At 48.6% G+C, this 15,625-nt stretch overlaps 1 long non-coding RNA gene across 2 annotated transcripts in view; it reads left to right on the forward strand.

Annotated features, from left to right (window-relative positions):
- The window catches only part of LOC131394824 (uncharacterized), a 32,767-nt gene that overhangs the window by 9,271 nt on the left and 7,871 nt on the right, over positions 1–15,625 (forward strand). The window contains exon 1 of one of the 2 annotated variants that reach the window (XR_009216237.1): positions 6,515–6,859. The exons of the other annotated variant lie outside the window; for it this stretch is intronic. This is a non-coding gene — a long non-coding RNA (uncharacterized LOC131394824). Of the gene's footprint in view, positions 1–6,514; positions 6,860–15,625 lie in introns of those variants that run through there. 2 annotated transcript variants of the gene reach the window in all.

Below are 15,625 nucleotides of genomic sequence, written 5' to 3' on the forward strand. Positions count from 1 at the left end.
CTGCCCCCAATGTGCACACCTAGGGTGGGACCTTTCTGTATGTTGCAGCCAGTTCTTCCGTTCTTGTCTGTATCGCTCAGAATCCATTGTTTCTTATTGATATCATCTAGACAAATGCCTAGTACTAGGTGATTAGCACCAGAGAGACAACAGACAGGTGCCCTGCCCCTGGGGACAAGGGGAGTAGGCAGGGACTCATTTGTGAGCAAGGTAGCACCCTGTCACAGTGCTCTGACAGCAGCTATTTTATCTCAGTCACATTATGGTTTCATTTTTGTGGTGGAGCCTAAAAAGCCTAGGTTCCCCAAAAGGTTCAGCCAAGTTCATGGTAAAATTCTACTACTTATTCATTCTGTGAACAGATATGTTTTAAGCCCCGGTTATTTGCCAGGCGCCACTCCAGGTGTCAGGATTATAGCAGAGAACTGTTCTCTTGGAGCTTATGCGATCGTGGAAGGAGATAGAAAATTTGTGTAATATGAGCTAAGAATATTGAAGAAAAACCAAGCTGGGTAAGGGAGAGAGAGTGATGGCGGGGGTAGGCCGCTCTTTTAGACAGCGTGCTTGGGGGAGGCCTCTCTGATGAGGCGACTCTTGAAGCAGAGCCCAGAAGAAGGAGAGGGAGAAGCAGCTGTTTGGAGGAAGTCCTCTCCAGACAGGGTCCAGCAAGGCCGGAGCCTCTGAGCGGCCAGTGCGCCTGGCCTCTTTGGGGAATAGGAGTCACTAACTGAGGAACTGCGTTCCTCAGTTTCCCCTCTGCAAGTCCCTGGGCTTGTTGGGAGGAATAAATGAAATCGTTTCTGTGGAAATATTTATGTAAACCATCAAGCACTGTATAAAGGTCACTCTCTATGTTGATTTCGTCAAGTATTTGTGGAGTGTCTAAATGATCATGGATCATAATTATTATATTATAATTCTGCCCTTTCATTTCTTTATTATTGAGGTGAAAACTACATAACATACAATTAACCATTTTAAAGTGTACAATTCAGTGCATTCGCACTACCACTCTAGTTTCTAAACTTTTTCATCACTCTGTCCTTTCATTTTTAACATTAGTTTATGTTACTACTCTTGAAAAAGGATTTTTCCCGCATATCTGACTTTGCCCTTTCTGTTTCTGGCTGGCCTTCACTAATTTCTATGATTCATCCATGTGCTTATTCAACAGATATTTATCGAGCGTCTACTGTGCAGTAGACACTATGCTAGATAGGTACTGGAGATACAATGGTGACAAAGGACACACAGGTCCCTACATTTAGGGGACTCAGAATCTAGTGGGGGATTTAGACACCTAACATATAATTACCAGAAAATTAATTTAAATTATGATAAATGCTTATAAGAAAAAATGCTTCGAAAATTATGTTTAAAACATTTGTGAAGTTATTAAAGCCACTAGAAGTGAGACGCCACTAGCTATTAAAGCTTAGAATAATATGACTATATCGTTTTTATAATTGTGCTCTTAGTTCAGAGACTCTGGAGAGAAAGATCCCCTCAGGGAACTGACCTGGATTATGTTGGGGCAGAGTAGGAGGCAGGCAAAGGTAAAAACTGGTACTTCATTCATTTCTTCCTGATAACAACCCTTTGAGGGATGCATTGCTCCTATTTTATAGATGTGGAAACTGAGACTTAGAAAGTCGTGCCTTGCCTAATGCCACCTGGCGGCATTTGTATCTAGTATTTCGCTTTAGCCATCTGGTAAAGCTGAAAAGCATTTTGTCCAATAGGGGACAGTCACGCACCTGGTGGAAGAAGTCATTGCAGACACGCGCAGGGTTGGTCTATATGCACCCAGCCCACATGGTGTTCTCCCAGCGTTCCAGGAGAGGGCGCTGCTGCGCTGGCCTCGGAGTCACCTAATCCAACAGACCTCCCGGGTCCTGCCCTCCTGCCCCGTCCCCGCCCCCTACCTCCTTGGTTGACCCAGCAAGCTCTCAGCTCCCTCTGGCTTTTCTTGCACACTAATGTGTGCATCTGTGTTTTCCTAGATGATTGTTAATCACACCATGGAATAACAAATCAGGGCTAGTAACCGAATCACCTCGAGTGATGAGGCAGTGATCATCAAAACAGGCACAGCCCCGGGCGGGGAGCCACAAAAACTGCTAGCGTGGACCTCGCGGCCCGTGGTGCGGCGGTGCCACCGCGGCACGTCGCTCATGTAGGCGCAATCTTCGGGTTTCTTTAGGCAGGATGACCTGGCAGCATTTGCACCCCACCCACAGCTGGTTTCGCTTTCCTAATGTTGTTAAAAATTGCCTTCTAACTGAAGCACGGTGGTTGAACAGGTTCCAACATTTTACTTAATTTTTTTATATGATGGTTTGTTTACGATTTCTTCCTTCTAGTGGGTCTCTTTCCTTTTCTCTCAGGAAGATGCCCAGAACTGTCCTCTTTGGCATTTGCCTAAAGTCCAGGTTCTAATAGCTTTTAGACTGTGGTTTAATTTTTACCATAGAACCTTCTTTTGGAACAATTACTTTTTAATCTGAAAAGGACCAGTTAGAGACAGGGCAATAACACCTCCCACCTGGAATCAGGAGGGGAAGCTATGTTCATTTACTGCTGACATATAGCTTTTTAAAAGGGGAGACTGATTTGGTGGGGAAAAATGAGAAATGAAAATTGTGGATAGGTCCGTGTGGAAGACTCTTTGAACGTCTGCTTTAATCAATGTAATAAACTCCGGGTGTCCAAGGAGAGCGGGCTGGGGGAGAGAATTGAGGGAGGAATCGATCAAGAGGCCCCTGAGTTCAGCCCACTGAGCTAAACACAGCAGACAATGGCTTCCTCTTAGAGCTGCCCTGTGGGCAGCCGTGTGGCATCCGTTTTCTGGGACAATGTCAGTTTCTGAGACAGAAGACACACTGGCCCTTTGCCAGGCCACACATCAGACTGCCACCAATTCTCAGTTCTGAAAATCTGGCCACCGGCGGGGCCTGTCAGCAGCAACGGGCATTATCTCCTTAGGAATGACCTTAGCCACGCAGTGAAGCAGACCTGGGATCTACAGCACTCCCTGCACTGGTCAGCATATGTCCAATTCCTCTTCTTCACTTACAATGCCAGTCCTTTGGTAATAATTACTTGCATTTGTAGGAGCTTAAAGAATTTTCGATACAGCAAGCCAGAAATTGGTTACCTATCTTTTTGCAGTTTAGATGGCAAACCTCTTCTTTGGTCATTAAAAAATACCAAAGATGAAAAGAATAAGGAATATGTAATGGAGACTAATTCTAGAAAAAATGAGTTTTGCCAGCCCCAGCTGAGGCGAACGAATTTGGGAAGACTTACTTGTTTTACAGAAATAGTCTTCATTTTACAGAGATTCGTGCTTGGACCTATTTAAATACGAAGCTGTTCTGGAGCATTTAAATAGGAGGGAGGACAGAAAAACTTCAGGCTGACGATCAAAAGCTGTTACAGTGGAAAATGAGTCTTAAATGAAAATAAAGAGTCTGATTACCTAGTGAGTCAGCGAGGGCTGAGGCTTCCGTTTAGAAAAATCTGACTTTGTGCAGACTCTTCCAAGGGCAGGTGCATAAAGCCAGGTATAGCATGCTGGCTTGATCAGTCCCACAAAAGCTCTAAAAGGCAGGGACTCTGTCTTTCACAGCTCCTCCTTGGTGTGGTTCCTTGTTCAGAACACTCGGTGAATGTCAGATCAACAGGTTTATCGGCTGTATTTGATGTGTATAAGGAGAACAGTCCATCCACTCCTGAGCTCATCTGGCATAGAATCAGAACCCAGTGCTTGTCACTTCTCTTGCCTCTGGAAGAGGACTAAAGATGGCAGAAAGCGAAAGTTTCACATGCCCGGGGGAAAACAGATGCTACAGAGATCAGTTTCAAAAAAAAAAAAAAGGAAGAAAGAAAAAGAAAGCTGAGCTAATCTGGGAGTTTGATCACCACTAAGAATTCGTTTCTGTTTCATCATTGCGTTGCTGGCTCAGCCTTCCAGCTCAGACCTGTGCAGCAGCATCTCAGGCACCTCCTTCGTTTCTCAGGCCTTCTCCTTGCCTCCTGGGCAGAGTTCCTCATTCAGACGTGGGCTGCTACGTCCTGGGACCCCCCCTCTTTCCTGAGTCCTCTCTATGTACCGGCCAAAGGCAGAGGGATTGGGGTGGCACTCTCAGGGTGATGCTAGGCTCCCCGAAGGTTGCTGTCACCCCCTAGAAAGGACTTCTACTTGGTGATGTCTCCAAGGAGCCCTGGGAGGTAATTGGTTGGGCACTGATTCAGTTGGGAGGGAGATAGCACACACTGTAGATGCCTATCTGGTTGAGCTAAATCAGCCTGAGGAAGGGCATGTCTGAGTCTCCAACTGGTTTGGGGGTGGGAGAGTGGCACTGGGAACTTTTGCACCATGAATTCTTAGGATGTTATGATGGTTTTCCCAAGATTCCCTTCCCTTGAGGTTTTTACCCATTCATCCAGCATACACAGGATTGGGACGTCTCCTTGGTCTTGGTTATATGTTTAGAAGCACAGAAAAACCCATGAGAATGACAGAGTCTGAAAAACAAAAGCTCACATAGGAGGCTCAGGCTGTTGGAGCAGATGCCAGAAGTTGTGGGGTATTTGGGGGTGGCTGTAGACTAAGGAGTCCCCCGTGGGGTGCGAGGAGAACATTGCTGTGCTATTGATCAGTGAGAAATTCCCTCTAAAGACTCTGATCTTGGAGAGAAAGAAATAGAACCAAAGGCTTACGTCAGACTATGTAGTTGCCCTAGTTATAAGGTTGTCTGTCTGTCTGTTTAATTACTAGATAATTCCATGATGTGGGACAGCAAGGGCACGCATAGCCCTGAATATTAGCAATGCTGTCCTGGGACTCTGGAAATAGTGGTGACAAAGCATTCAGCGGCAGGCTTGTTCTTAGTCTCCAGGCTGGCATCGATCAGAAAGAAAGGAAAATATTGAAGGGGCATCCCAAATATTAGTTCTAAAGAACAAACCACCTGGAAAGGGAGAGCACCTTTAGATCCAGCCAGGGCAGCGAAGCCCCTGGTGAATGACGTCACCCATGTGTGCCTCGCGGGCGTCCTGTGGCTGTTTGGGATTTGCAGTCAGATGTGGGACAATACTGCTGACAGCCGTGTTTCCTGAGTTAGACTTACTCTGTCAGCAAGACACTGTTTACGTTATTTGTTTGCCAAATTGTGGCACATTATGCACAATATCTCTTAAGTTCAGCTAAATTAATGTTTAGAAATACTGTAGATAGAAAAGGCTAGAAAAGCACCATAGCAAATGATGATTACTGAGATTAGAGAGCTTTGAACTTGAGCGTTAGAGAACCTTGTGAATTTGTAGGAGTTTAACCAGGACAAGTATAAGAAGCATGTAAGTTCCTAAAGGATGTCAGTACTGTTTAAGAGGTGTTTCAGGCAGACAAAGGAGGGAAGGAAAGAGAAAAAGCATCAGAAAGCATCTTTGAATACCAAGAGTTGTTACCTCCCTCTACAAAACAGTGGGGCCTGAATTGTTTGGGTCTGTCACCTGGGTGGAAGGAGAAACTGAGGAAGGAATCCTTGGAGCAGACTCTGGAGGAAGTGCTCAGGGATGAATACCCCGGAGCAGCCTCTTTTATGTCAAAGGTGACATAGTTGAACCCCAGCCATCACTATAATATGTGAAGAGTCACTCCAAATTTATAAGCTCGTTAAACTTGTGTTTTTGACCGTCAACACGTCCGGCTTTAGAGAAAACACACTGAATGCTTCCAGCCACACCTTCTCAAACCACTTAGCTGACAGTTTTTTCTTCTAATTACTCTAGTGAGCGTCTCTATTATTTACAAAGTTTGGGGAAGGCAGGGCAGGGGGATTTGGATTTTGGGACCCTTTCCATTTCAGTCATATTCAGCCCATCGTTTGAAATTGTCTGAACTGTCAGATTACCAGAGACCACCAGAGTAGAGACCCCTCACACACACACACACACACACACACACACACACAATCAGCTGTCTGTCTGATTTGCTATGGCCAAGGGGTAGGGGCAGGCTTTTTGAGTTAGTTTGTACGGCTTCATTGACTTTCCAGGTGAATGGTGGCTAGTTCACCTGAAACCTCCCCCTGCTCCTTCGCTTTTGTTTTGGTGAAATGAGAAGACTTCTTCCCTTTTCCTTCTTTGTTTCCTTCCTTGGATAGTGGTAAGATCAATGGGATGATGGTCATAAGGTACTTTGAAGTACTTCTAGAAGAGTGCAACCCAACTTGCTATTACGCTTGGGTCGGTTCACAAGTCCCCATAGTCCAGGGCTTCCATCTACCCCGCTGGGGATGCTGCCCAAGAGAAAGAGGGAGATGCTATGAACACAACACCATATGGTACTGTTGGTTGGAGTTGCTTATTCCTTAACTTGGCATCAACACTCTTATCTCCAGAAATAGGATGAGTGCTAGTTCAGCTGCTGTGTCTCCTTGTCATGCGAGCCCTCAGTCATCTCCAGCATGACTTCCCAGGCTGCATGGTTCCAGCCCCTCTTCCAGGAACTAACAAGAGATAGAATGAAAAGATTGTCCTTCTGATGAGCTTTTACAAGATATTTTCAAAGATGAGGCAGCGGCGAGTTGGGGAACCCTGCTCCCTTGTGCATCGAGGCGTTGGAATTCTGATGGGAGGGCAGGGGGAAGCCCCGCCTTCCTGGGAAGCTCTTGCTCAGGACAGCGAGTTAGACAGCCGGGGATCAGGGAACATCAAGGTAACCACAAGCTTTGTAAGCTAGATATTGTTGTGCTTTGTAGGCTGATGATGGTGTGACCTGCGGCAGCCAGGAGTGTGGTGAAGGACAGCTGTGGGTTGGACAGGTGGCCCTGTTCACACCAGCTCCTCTCAGGTAATGGCTCTTCACTGAGCCTGTGCTATTTCGGGACTGTCAAAATTCACCTTCACCCTGAACCCCCTTCCCTCATGGGTGGTAAAGGAGTTGGATTTCTTAGGAGAAGAATATTAGGTCTCTGTGCCCCAAAGGAGGAACCACTGTGCCCATGAAGGTTATTCACCCACAAGAGAGCCTCCAGGACAAAGGAATTTTCTAGAGACAATGAGGGGGGTGTTCAGGAGGAGACTCTGGAGTGAGCCCAGCATCCAGTGGGAGCTCATTAAATCCTTGTTGAGAGGAACCTGGCAGTGGTTTGAGGGAGGAAAGGGAAGCAGAGCAGAGGCTGAGAGAGATTGTGAAGACAGAGCAGTGGCCGTGGAGCATGACAAGAGGAGAAGTTTATGCTAATTAATTATACTAACGAAAAAAGAATATAACATTTATTTGGTTGCCAAAAGGTGCTCAAAGCTGAAAAAAATTGCAAACTCCTGCACTGGGCATTGACAAAGGCTTGGTATCCAACATGTTAAACAGAGAGAGACAGCAAGCCTCACAGCTATAAATGGATAGTTTCTGTCACCAAAATTTGCCAGTTTGACGTCAAGTGACTCTTAGGGTTTACGTGTGCACGTTTGTGCTGTTAGATTGTCTTCTGAGAAATTCTGAGTTTTAAGAAAATGCTGGCAAAGTCAACAACTAACAGTTCCAGAGCCTGGTTCCACCCAGGCCTTGCTCCGGGAAGATGAGGCCCTTCCTCCAACCATTCACCGTGTGGCACTTCTGTCATCCTGCTGCCTGGACACTTGCTCTTCCTCTGGGAGAGCTGGGCTCCTGCCCCAGTGTGTGTGTGTGTGTGTGTGTGTGTGTGTGTGTGTGTGTGTGTGTGTGAGAGTGTGTGTTTATGTGAGAGTGTAGTGTGTGGGGGGTGGGCGCGGGAGGGAGGAGAGAGAGTTCTGCTGCTCTGTGGTGATTGCCAGTCAGTTGAAGGCTTTGAGCTGAGACAAAGTGAAGCAAGAGTGACACCAAGTGCCAAGAGCAGGAGCTTGCTGTGGCATCAGGCGTTTTCTCTCCTCAAATTATAGGAGCAGAGAGAAAGGCTTAGTTCCGGTGGCAGCATTCACCTCGACGAAAGGGTGACGAGAGCCTCCGGAGGCTGGCTTGACGTCCCGTATTCTGCTCTGCCTATTTGGATGAAGAGATTGGCTCTCTGGGAATTAGATGTGGAACTGGGGCTTTGAATAGATTTTTAAAATAAAAATCAAGATGAAATGTCTTGGTGGCTAGAACGTGGTGCAGGGACCCACGTTGCCATTTCAACCCAATAACTGCCCTTCAGCTTCCTCTGGAGAATATGCGTACCCCGTGGTCATGGCCATGCACTGCTGGTGACCCTCCTTGCTGGTAACAGAGAACGTTCCAGTTACCACGGCGGGTGGTGGGTCACCTGTGTATGCAGAGAACAACTGTTTTCACTTGTTCGAAAAAACACTGACCTACTTCTCTGTGTTTGTTCTAGAGGCTGCTGCTTGCTTAGGGTCCCAGTGGCCAGAAATCCATGCCAATAAGCCATGGAGGGAGAACTGAGATGTGTATTCCTGTGGAGTGGCCCCCTGAGGGGGACTGGGCACTTTTGGGGGCGGAGAATTCCGTGGGCTTCCTGGAGAGGATCGCCCCTGGTGCAGGTCGGGCCTGCGTTACAGCACCCCTCCAAACGTCTCCCCGGGAGGAATATGGCCGAGTTGGTATCTGCGATGCGGCCAGTCCTTGTTCTCAGCTTGGAGCCTACTTGGTTTCTTCCTTCCTGGAAGATAAGGAGGGAATAGATTTGTTTATCCAGGTGCCACCAGTCCGATGACATCTCGGGCAGAGGAGTGTCTTCAGGGCGTCGTATCAGATCCAGTCCCCCGACATCCCTATTCCTGATCTGGGTGTGCTGTCATTAGCAGGTTGATTCAAAACTGGGAGGTGTCGGGAAACCCCTTGGGCAGGAGATTTCGAAATGAGATTCAGATTAGAAAAAACATAGTGGGGTGATGTTCTAAGGAATGAAGGAGGCAGAAAAAACTCCCATCCTGGCTCTTAGCTGGATAGCGGGGATAAACAGAAGAGCCTAGAAGAGCCTAAAATGGGAGGGAGGCAGCGCAGCCAAGCTGGAGCGCAAGGCTGTCTGTCCTTGATGCTTCTCCCCACTGCCAACAGGGAGGCGCGCTGTGTCTCTGTTCACCGGGCGAAACCACACCTGGAAAGGCGCTTTCAGTCTGGGGCATGTCAGCACCAGCAAGGAGGAGATAAATCAGAGGGCTCCCGCAGAAGAGGGAGGGCCTGGGGGGGCAGGGGAGTAGAGTTGGCAGGAGTATTAGGAGAAAAACTTAGTTATGAAAAGATTTCAAAGGCTTGTTGGATAATTGAGGAAGGAACTAGTGAGGAAGCAAGGAGTAAAGTGCATGAGCCCAAAGACTGGGTGGCCCTGGCGGGGAGGGACAGCCCCACGCTGCTGCCCAGTGGCTGTCTTGCCCTCTGTGCTCCCTCATCACACAGTCCTCTGAGCTTTAGCTCCGGGCACCCTAGCGTCGGGTGGGTCCGAGTGGCAGGTGCCTGTGACATGAAGAGCACAGAGGAAGATGCTGGCTGGATCCAGAACCAGAGAGAGGTGGGCACAAGGAGAAGGAGAGGGAAACTGAGGAACAAGAAGAGAAAGAGCAATTAAAATGATCCCAAAGAAGAAAAGGGGGTAAACAGAAGGAAAGGCGGGAAGGGGCATCCTAGAAGGAGCGAAACAGGAAGAAAAGAAGAGTGAAGATTATGCATCTCATCTGAGGGACGTGCAGTGGTGCAGTGAAGAATGAGTCTCCAAACCCAGGCAATACTTAGAAAGCTTGTCATCTGATCAGTAAATCCCTTTGATCTAGTGGGATGAAGACAGTGGTACTCCTGGAGGATGTTTGTGGCCATTGTGCGTGAAAACCGTGAGCGGCCCTGTAAGAACGAGCTAACTGGTTATGAATGAGAGGGGCTTATGATTCATGAGCGTGCCTACCACCTCCGCCCAGAAGCCATGACTTCCCCCGTCTCGTGCAGGGTGGGGACCCATCCAACTGGAACCACCACCCAGCCTCTCCCAGTGTCCTTAGATGACAAGCTGTGGCATCCTTGGTCCACCCGACTCAGCCCCCAAGCATTTTGCCAAAACATCAGTAAACAAGTACAGTCATGCGTCACAGAACGACGGGGATACGTTCTGAGAAACGTGTCGTTAGGTGATTTCCTCGTTGTGTGGCCATCATAGAGTGCACTTACACAAACCTAGACGGTAGAGCCTGCTACACAGCTGGGCTGTATGGTACTGACCTTATAGGACCACCATTGTACATGCCGTCCATTGTTGACCGAAACCTTGTTATGTGGCCCATGACTGTGTAGGTGAAGCAGATCACAGACCTCTGCATTTTGTGCTGTTTTCTCTTCCGTCCGGTGCCCCACACATGACTAACCAGGATGTCTCATCAGGGGCTATAGTTTCCTCAGAGTAGTCAGAAGGTCTCCAAACACCTTCCTCTGAGCTCAGAGTAAGTTTATTTTGTTCATACTTTTATATTCTATTACTGTGGACCAGGAAGTCCAAGAGTTTGCCTGAACCACGTGGGAAAATTATCCCTCATCTCCGGCATATCCAGCATTCTCAACAGCCAGCGCAAACTTGACCTCAGCAGCTGGCCACATTTCTTGCTAAAGTGGAACCAGAGATGATGTTATTAACTACAATATGTAACATTTGTGTAGGGCTTGATACCTTGCAAAGCAAGTAATTATCTTATTTAATCCTCACAATAATCCTGCGTTACTGTTACTTCCACTTTATAGACAGTGAGTTTCAGAAAGATAAAGCGTCTTCCTCAGTGTCAACTGATAGACCTAGAATTCATTCACGTTCTCTTGACCTCAAATCCTCAGTGCTTTCCCTACAAGGTCGTGGGCCCCCTGTAGATTTCAGGGTAACCTCAGAGTTGGGATTCCTGGATCTCTTTCCTGACCTTCATCTCTGTACCCCAGGTGATCTCTGACCTCAGCCTTCCTCCCACCCATTCCCATCCTGCCCCCACTTCTATGACCAGCGAGTGGGAGAATCGCCGCTTCTTGGTGAAGAGTGTGTGCATAAGGCGAATTATTCTTACATTTCCTCTGCCAAGGACTCCTTCAAAGTCACCAAGAAGGTTCCTTTTCCTTACAAAAGCACTATGGGATCATTGTAGAAAAAGTACAAAATATAGACAAACAAACGGAAGAAAATAAAAATCATAATTCCACCGTGGAGTAATAACTTAGATTTGTGAACATCGTGGTGTTTTGTCTGCCGTAACTTTTATGACGTACACGTGGACTTACTTGTGTTTACAAAAATGGAAAAGGTACCTACCCTGTAACACTGTTTTGGAACCTATTTTTTAAACTTAATATATTGTAAACATTTTCCTGTTAGTATATATTTTTATAAATCATATTTAATGGGTACATAATATTTAATTATAATTTTAATGGTACTCTAGAGTTAAATATTTGGATTGTTGCTATTTTTTCATTCTTATAGCCAGTTTTACGACGGACTTCTATACCTGATTTTAATTTTCATTTCTTTGACTATGAATGAAGTTAGTTTTTTTGAAGCTCTTTCATGAATAGCTCATCCATACTATTTGCCAGTTTTCAGTGGCGTATATTTTCTTTTGCTTATTGATATGTAAGAACTCTTTATAGTAAGGCTAAAATTTTATTTGCCAAAAACTCATTTTGACATCTCATTTTAATGCACCGTTTTGAATTTGGATACGTATTGATTTCCCTGACTCTCCCAACCAGACACGGATGCTTTACTCCTTTTCCTCTACTTTCTCTTTAACAAATTCCCCCCAAGCAAAGCAAACTTTATAGAGGGCTCCTCCTCCAGTGCTCACCCCCAGAAGCACCCTGGACTTCCTAGGGAATGCCAGTCCTCCCCACCTGGGCACCAAGCCCAGAAGGGTGGCTCCCCTCCCTTCTGCCCTGACTTCCAGAACCTCATGCCTCCTCCACTTACACCAGCCACTGCCTGGGGGATGATGGAAGACCCCCAGAGGTTCCTGCATAATGCTTCAGAAAACCCTGCTGTGAGCCTCTCAGAACTCTTGGGAGAATGGTGGAAGCGAGCATGTCAGGGGTATTAGCATGAGAGGGGAATCATCTTGTTGCAGGGGAGGAGGTACTAGTCAGATCTGTCATGGCAGGATCGTGGAGAAGCCCACTCTTCAAGGGCCCATCTGGCTTCTGAGCAAGGCCCTAATAGCAGGGGTGCGCTGGCATGGGGCTGCTGGTGGCAAGCCTGCCCTCCAGTTCCTGAGTCTCAGGCGGGTCCGCTCTTTGCCCTGTTATTACCGCTGGCAGGTTTGTTTGTGCCTCTGGCAAAAGGGACACAGGTCCTACCAGTTCTCCTGGAGTCCTTCAGCAACTCACCCGCTGCACGTGGGGAGGGAGAGACGCCCGGGCCTGTTACCTGGAGTCTCCCCCAGAGGCGGGGGAGGTCGGGAGGGGGCCAGGCGGAGCCGGCTGGACTGGACCAGCTGAGGTGGTGAGGACAGGATGAATTTCTTACCAACCGAGATCACTCCTCGGAAAACTGGGGCTGTAGGGAGGAGGTCAGGGTATGCACGGGGCGGCTGTTGGGCCTTTCTTCCAGAGCTCCTGTGGGATTGGAACGTCCTGACCCCCTCTCCATCCCTGAGCCGCTCCTCCCGCTCTTTCTCCGAGTTAACAGGAGTATTTCAGACAGCAGTGGCTGCGACTTCAACAGGCACGAGCACACCTGGCGTTTCTGTGGCAGGAGCTAGACCCCGACACCCTTGGCCCCCTTGTCTCCCTCTGACGACTTTGGCTTTTCCCCTGCAGTTGGGCTTAGGAGTTTCCAGACCTCTCTTTTCTTATATTTCCACACATTTCCTGGGAAGATGGTGTGATGCCCTAGAGACAGCTGGTTGGCTCTGCCGGGTGGCCATGGTGAGCCTGGCTGTTTGTTAACCTCTAGGCTTCACTTTCCTCATCTGGAGAGACAGTAATAGTCCCGATCTAGGAGCTGGTGCACAATACCCCAGACAAATGGTAGGTGGGTGCTCAATGGTGTCAGGGAGTCTCCCTCTTTTCCCTTTTCTCAATTCCGCTGACATGAGTGACATTGGGAGCTTCAGAGATCTTGGCTCGAGGGCGGAGCCTCAGGGCAGCCTGGCCCCCTTCCGCTGTCCTCAGTTCTCACCCGCAAGTGCGCCTATCCCTTCCACCACATGGACCGGGCCATGTCTGTTTCCCCCCGCCGGAGGGTGAACACGGGGCGCAGGGACCGTGCCTTATTCATCTCTGTATCCCCACTGCCTCAGCACAGCGCTTGGCACAGAGTAGGTGCTCAGTGTCCGGAGAGTAACGAAGCTGAAAGGAAAGGGGTTCCCACTTCATAATCATTGAGAATCGGCGAGACGAGAGCCCAACCTTAGGGTCCTGCAGACCTTACGCTAGAGCCCGGCTTCACCGCTTACTAGCCGTGTGACTTTGAGCAAGATCTTTAATTTCCCTGAGCCTCAATTTCTTTATCCAAAAACAGGAACAGTAATAGCTACCTCCTGGGGTTGTTGTGGGCATCAGTGATGATGTCAGAGAGAAGCGCAGCTCGCTGCTGCCTGGCACGTAGTAGGAGCTCAGGAGATGGAAGCCGTGACTCACTGCTGTAATCAGACTGTCGACATGTGTGCCTGAAGCAAAACGCGTGCTCCCGGGGAGCTCGGGGTTTAGCAGTGAGTGAGACACAGCATCTCTCGGGGCCCCAGGATCCTCTCCTGGTTTGGTCTCCCACCCCGAACGCCGTGGTCCCTTTGCTCTGGGGAATGAGACGAGCTGCTGTGACCCTAATGGGCAGGGTGGCCTGGCACACGGAGCAGCTGACCCTGTGGCACTCGCTCGCTCTCTGCCATGGGCAGCTCTGCCCAGGTGTCCTCTCTAGGGGGGTGGGGTGGGAGTGGGGGGCATGTTAGCTGCCCCTCAAGTCTGAGGACAGGTGGGGTGCTCCCGTTTGAGAGTTAGGCAGTTACACAGCACAGCTGGCTCCCCACCCCTCACATCTCTGATTTTTGATCAGAGATCAAAGAGATCTCACATTTTTAGATACCTGATTTGTGTTTTATTCCAAAAGATTGATCGGGGTAGCATCATTCTCACCCATTTTATGTAGAGGGAACAAGGGAGGAACAGAGGAAATCAGTCATTTGATACCCAGCCCTTACATTCAGGAAACAGAACCTGGAAGATGTAATTCTCCATGTACTACCCTTGCCCAGGACTGGGATCTCCACACCTGACTCAGCCTCCCCTCCAGCGCTGGCCCTGCAGTGGCGGAGGACCTGAGCCCCCAGGGTCAGTGAGCCTGCTGCCCAGGAGGAGAGCTGCCAGGCAAGGAGGGCAACCTCAGAGGGAGAATTGAGAGGAATTGACTGATAGGTCACAGGAACTAAAAAAGCTGGGAGGTGTTAGCCTGGGGGATGGGGGATGGAGGTCAAAACAGACTCTAGAAACTTGGGAGGGGGGCTGGCGTGAGGGATGAAGGAGGGCAGATTGGTCTTGTACATGGAGAGGGTAGGACATCCTGGGTCAGGTGGCTGTCATCACCTGAGGGAGCGGACTGGTGCTAGGTGGCCCAGAGGATGCAGAGCCAGCAGCAGTGAGGGGTGAGCCCCTTTCCACACTAAGTCCAGGTCTGCATCATCCCAAGCCCAGAGGACAGGAACAGCCTCCCAACTGGTCTCACTCTTTCCAATGTTTTCTTTTCCATTCCATTCTGTTCACTAGCATTTTCTCCCTGGCTCTGCCTTCTTGGGAATGGTGATTAGGCCTGGAAGTCATGACCATTGCACGTTGGCCTGACCTTTTAGAATTTCGGGGGTGGAAAGAGCCTCAAAGATTATTTTGTCCAGCCTTCAGTCCCATGATGGAGTCTCTTTAGAAATTCCTGACAAACAGCTTCCCAGCGCCGGCCAGCAGCCCTCCAGTGACAGCGCCTGGGGTTCCTGCTTCCCCAGCAGCCGCTCCATGGTTAAGCCATGCTGGGGCTCCCTACAACGGGCTCTGCTCACCTCTAACTCTCACCTGTTGGCCCAGGTTCTGCCCGCTGGACTCACCTGGAACAAGTCTTTTCCGTCTGCTTTGAGCAAGCAGCCATGCTGTCAGTCTTCTCCACTCACAGAGCACCTTCTCAACCTTGAGCGCCTCCTCGTCTCCACTGTAGTTTGTCAGAAGTTTCTTCAAGGGTTTTATGGAGCCGGGGACCTGGAGACATACAGTCTTTATAACAGAAAGGGACTTTTGAACTGAGGAACCCACCTCGTTTTATAGGTGAGGAAACTGAGAGGTTTGGTCATTTGCCCAAGGCCACGCAGACAGCATGAGACAGGGCTGGTCTCCTGATTCTAGGCCACTGCTCTTTCCCTGCCACCCAACGACTGGTGACTAGCCCAAAGCAGAGGGAAGTGATCTTGGTTGTTGACGCCACACTTCTGTTATTGTCCACAATCATATTAGCTTTTTTGGGGGGGCAGCCCCATCTCCCTGTTGACATGTTGAACTTCGAGGTGACTAAAACTCCTAAATTGTTTTATAACGTTATTTTCTTCTGATTGTAAAAAATAATATATGCTCATTGTAAAAAAATAAGAAAATACATAAAAATATAAAGTATAAATGTTCATAGCACTTCCTGTTGTAAAGGTGTCCCCA

The sequence above is a fragment of the Diceros bicornis genome, chromosome 31 (assembly GCF_020826845.1).
Source record: "Diceros bicornis minor isolate mBicDic1 chromosome 31, mDicBic1.mat.cur, whole genome shotgun sequence".
NCBI lineage: Eukaryota > Metazoa > Chordata > Mammalia > Perissodactyla > Rhinocerotidae > Diceros > Diceros bicornis.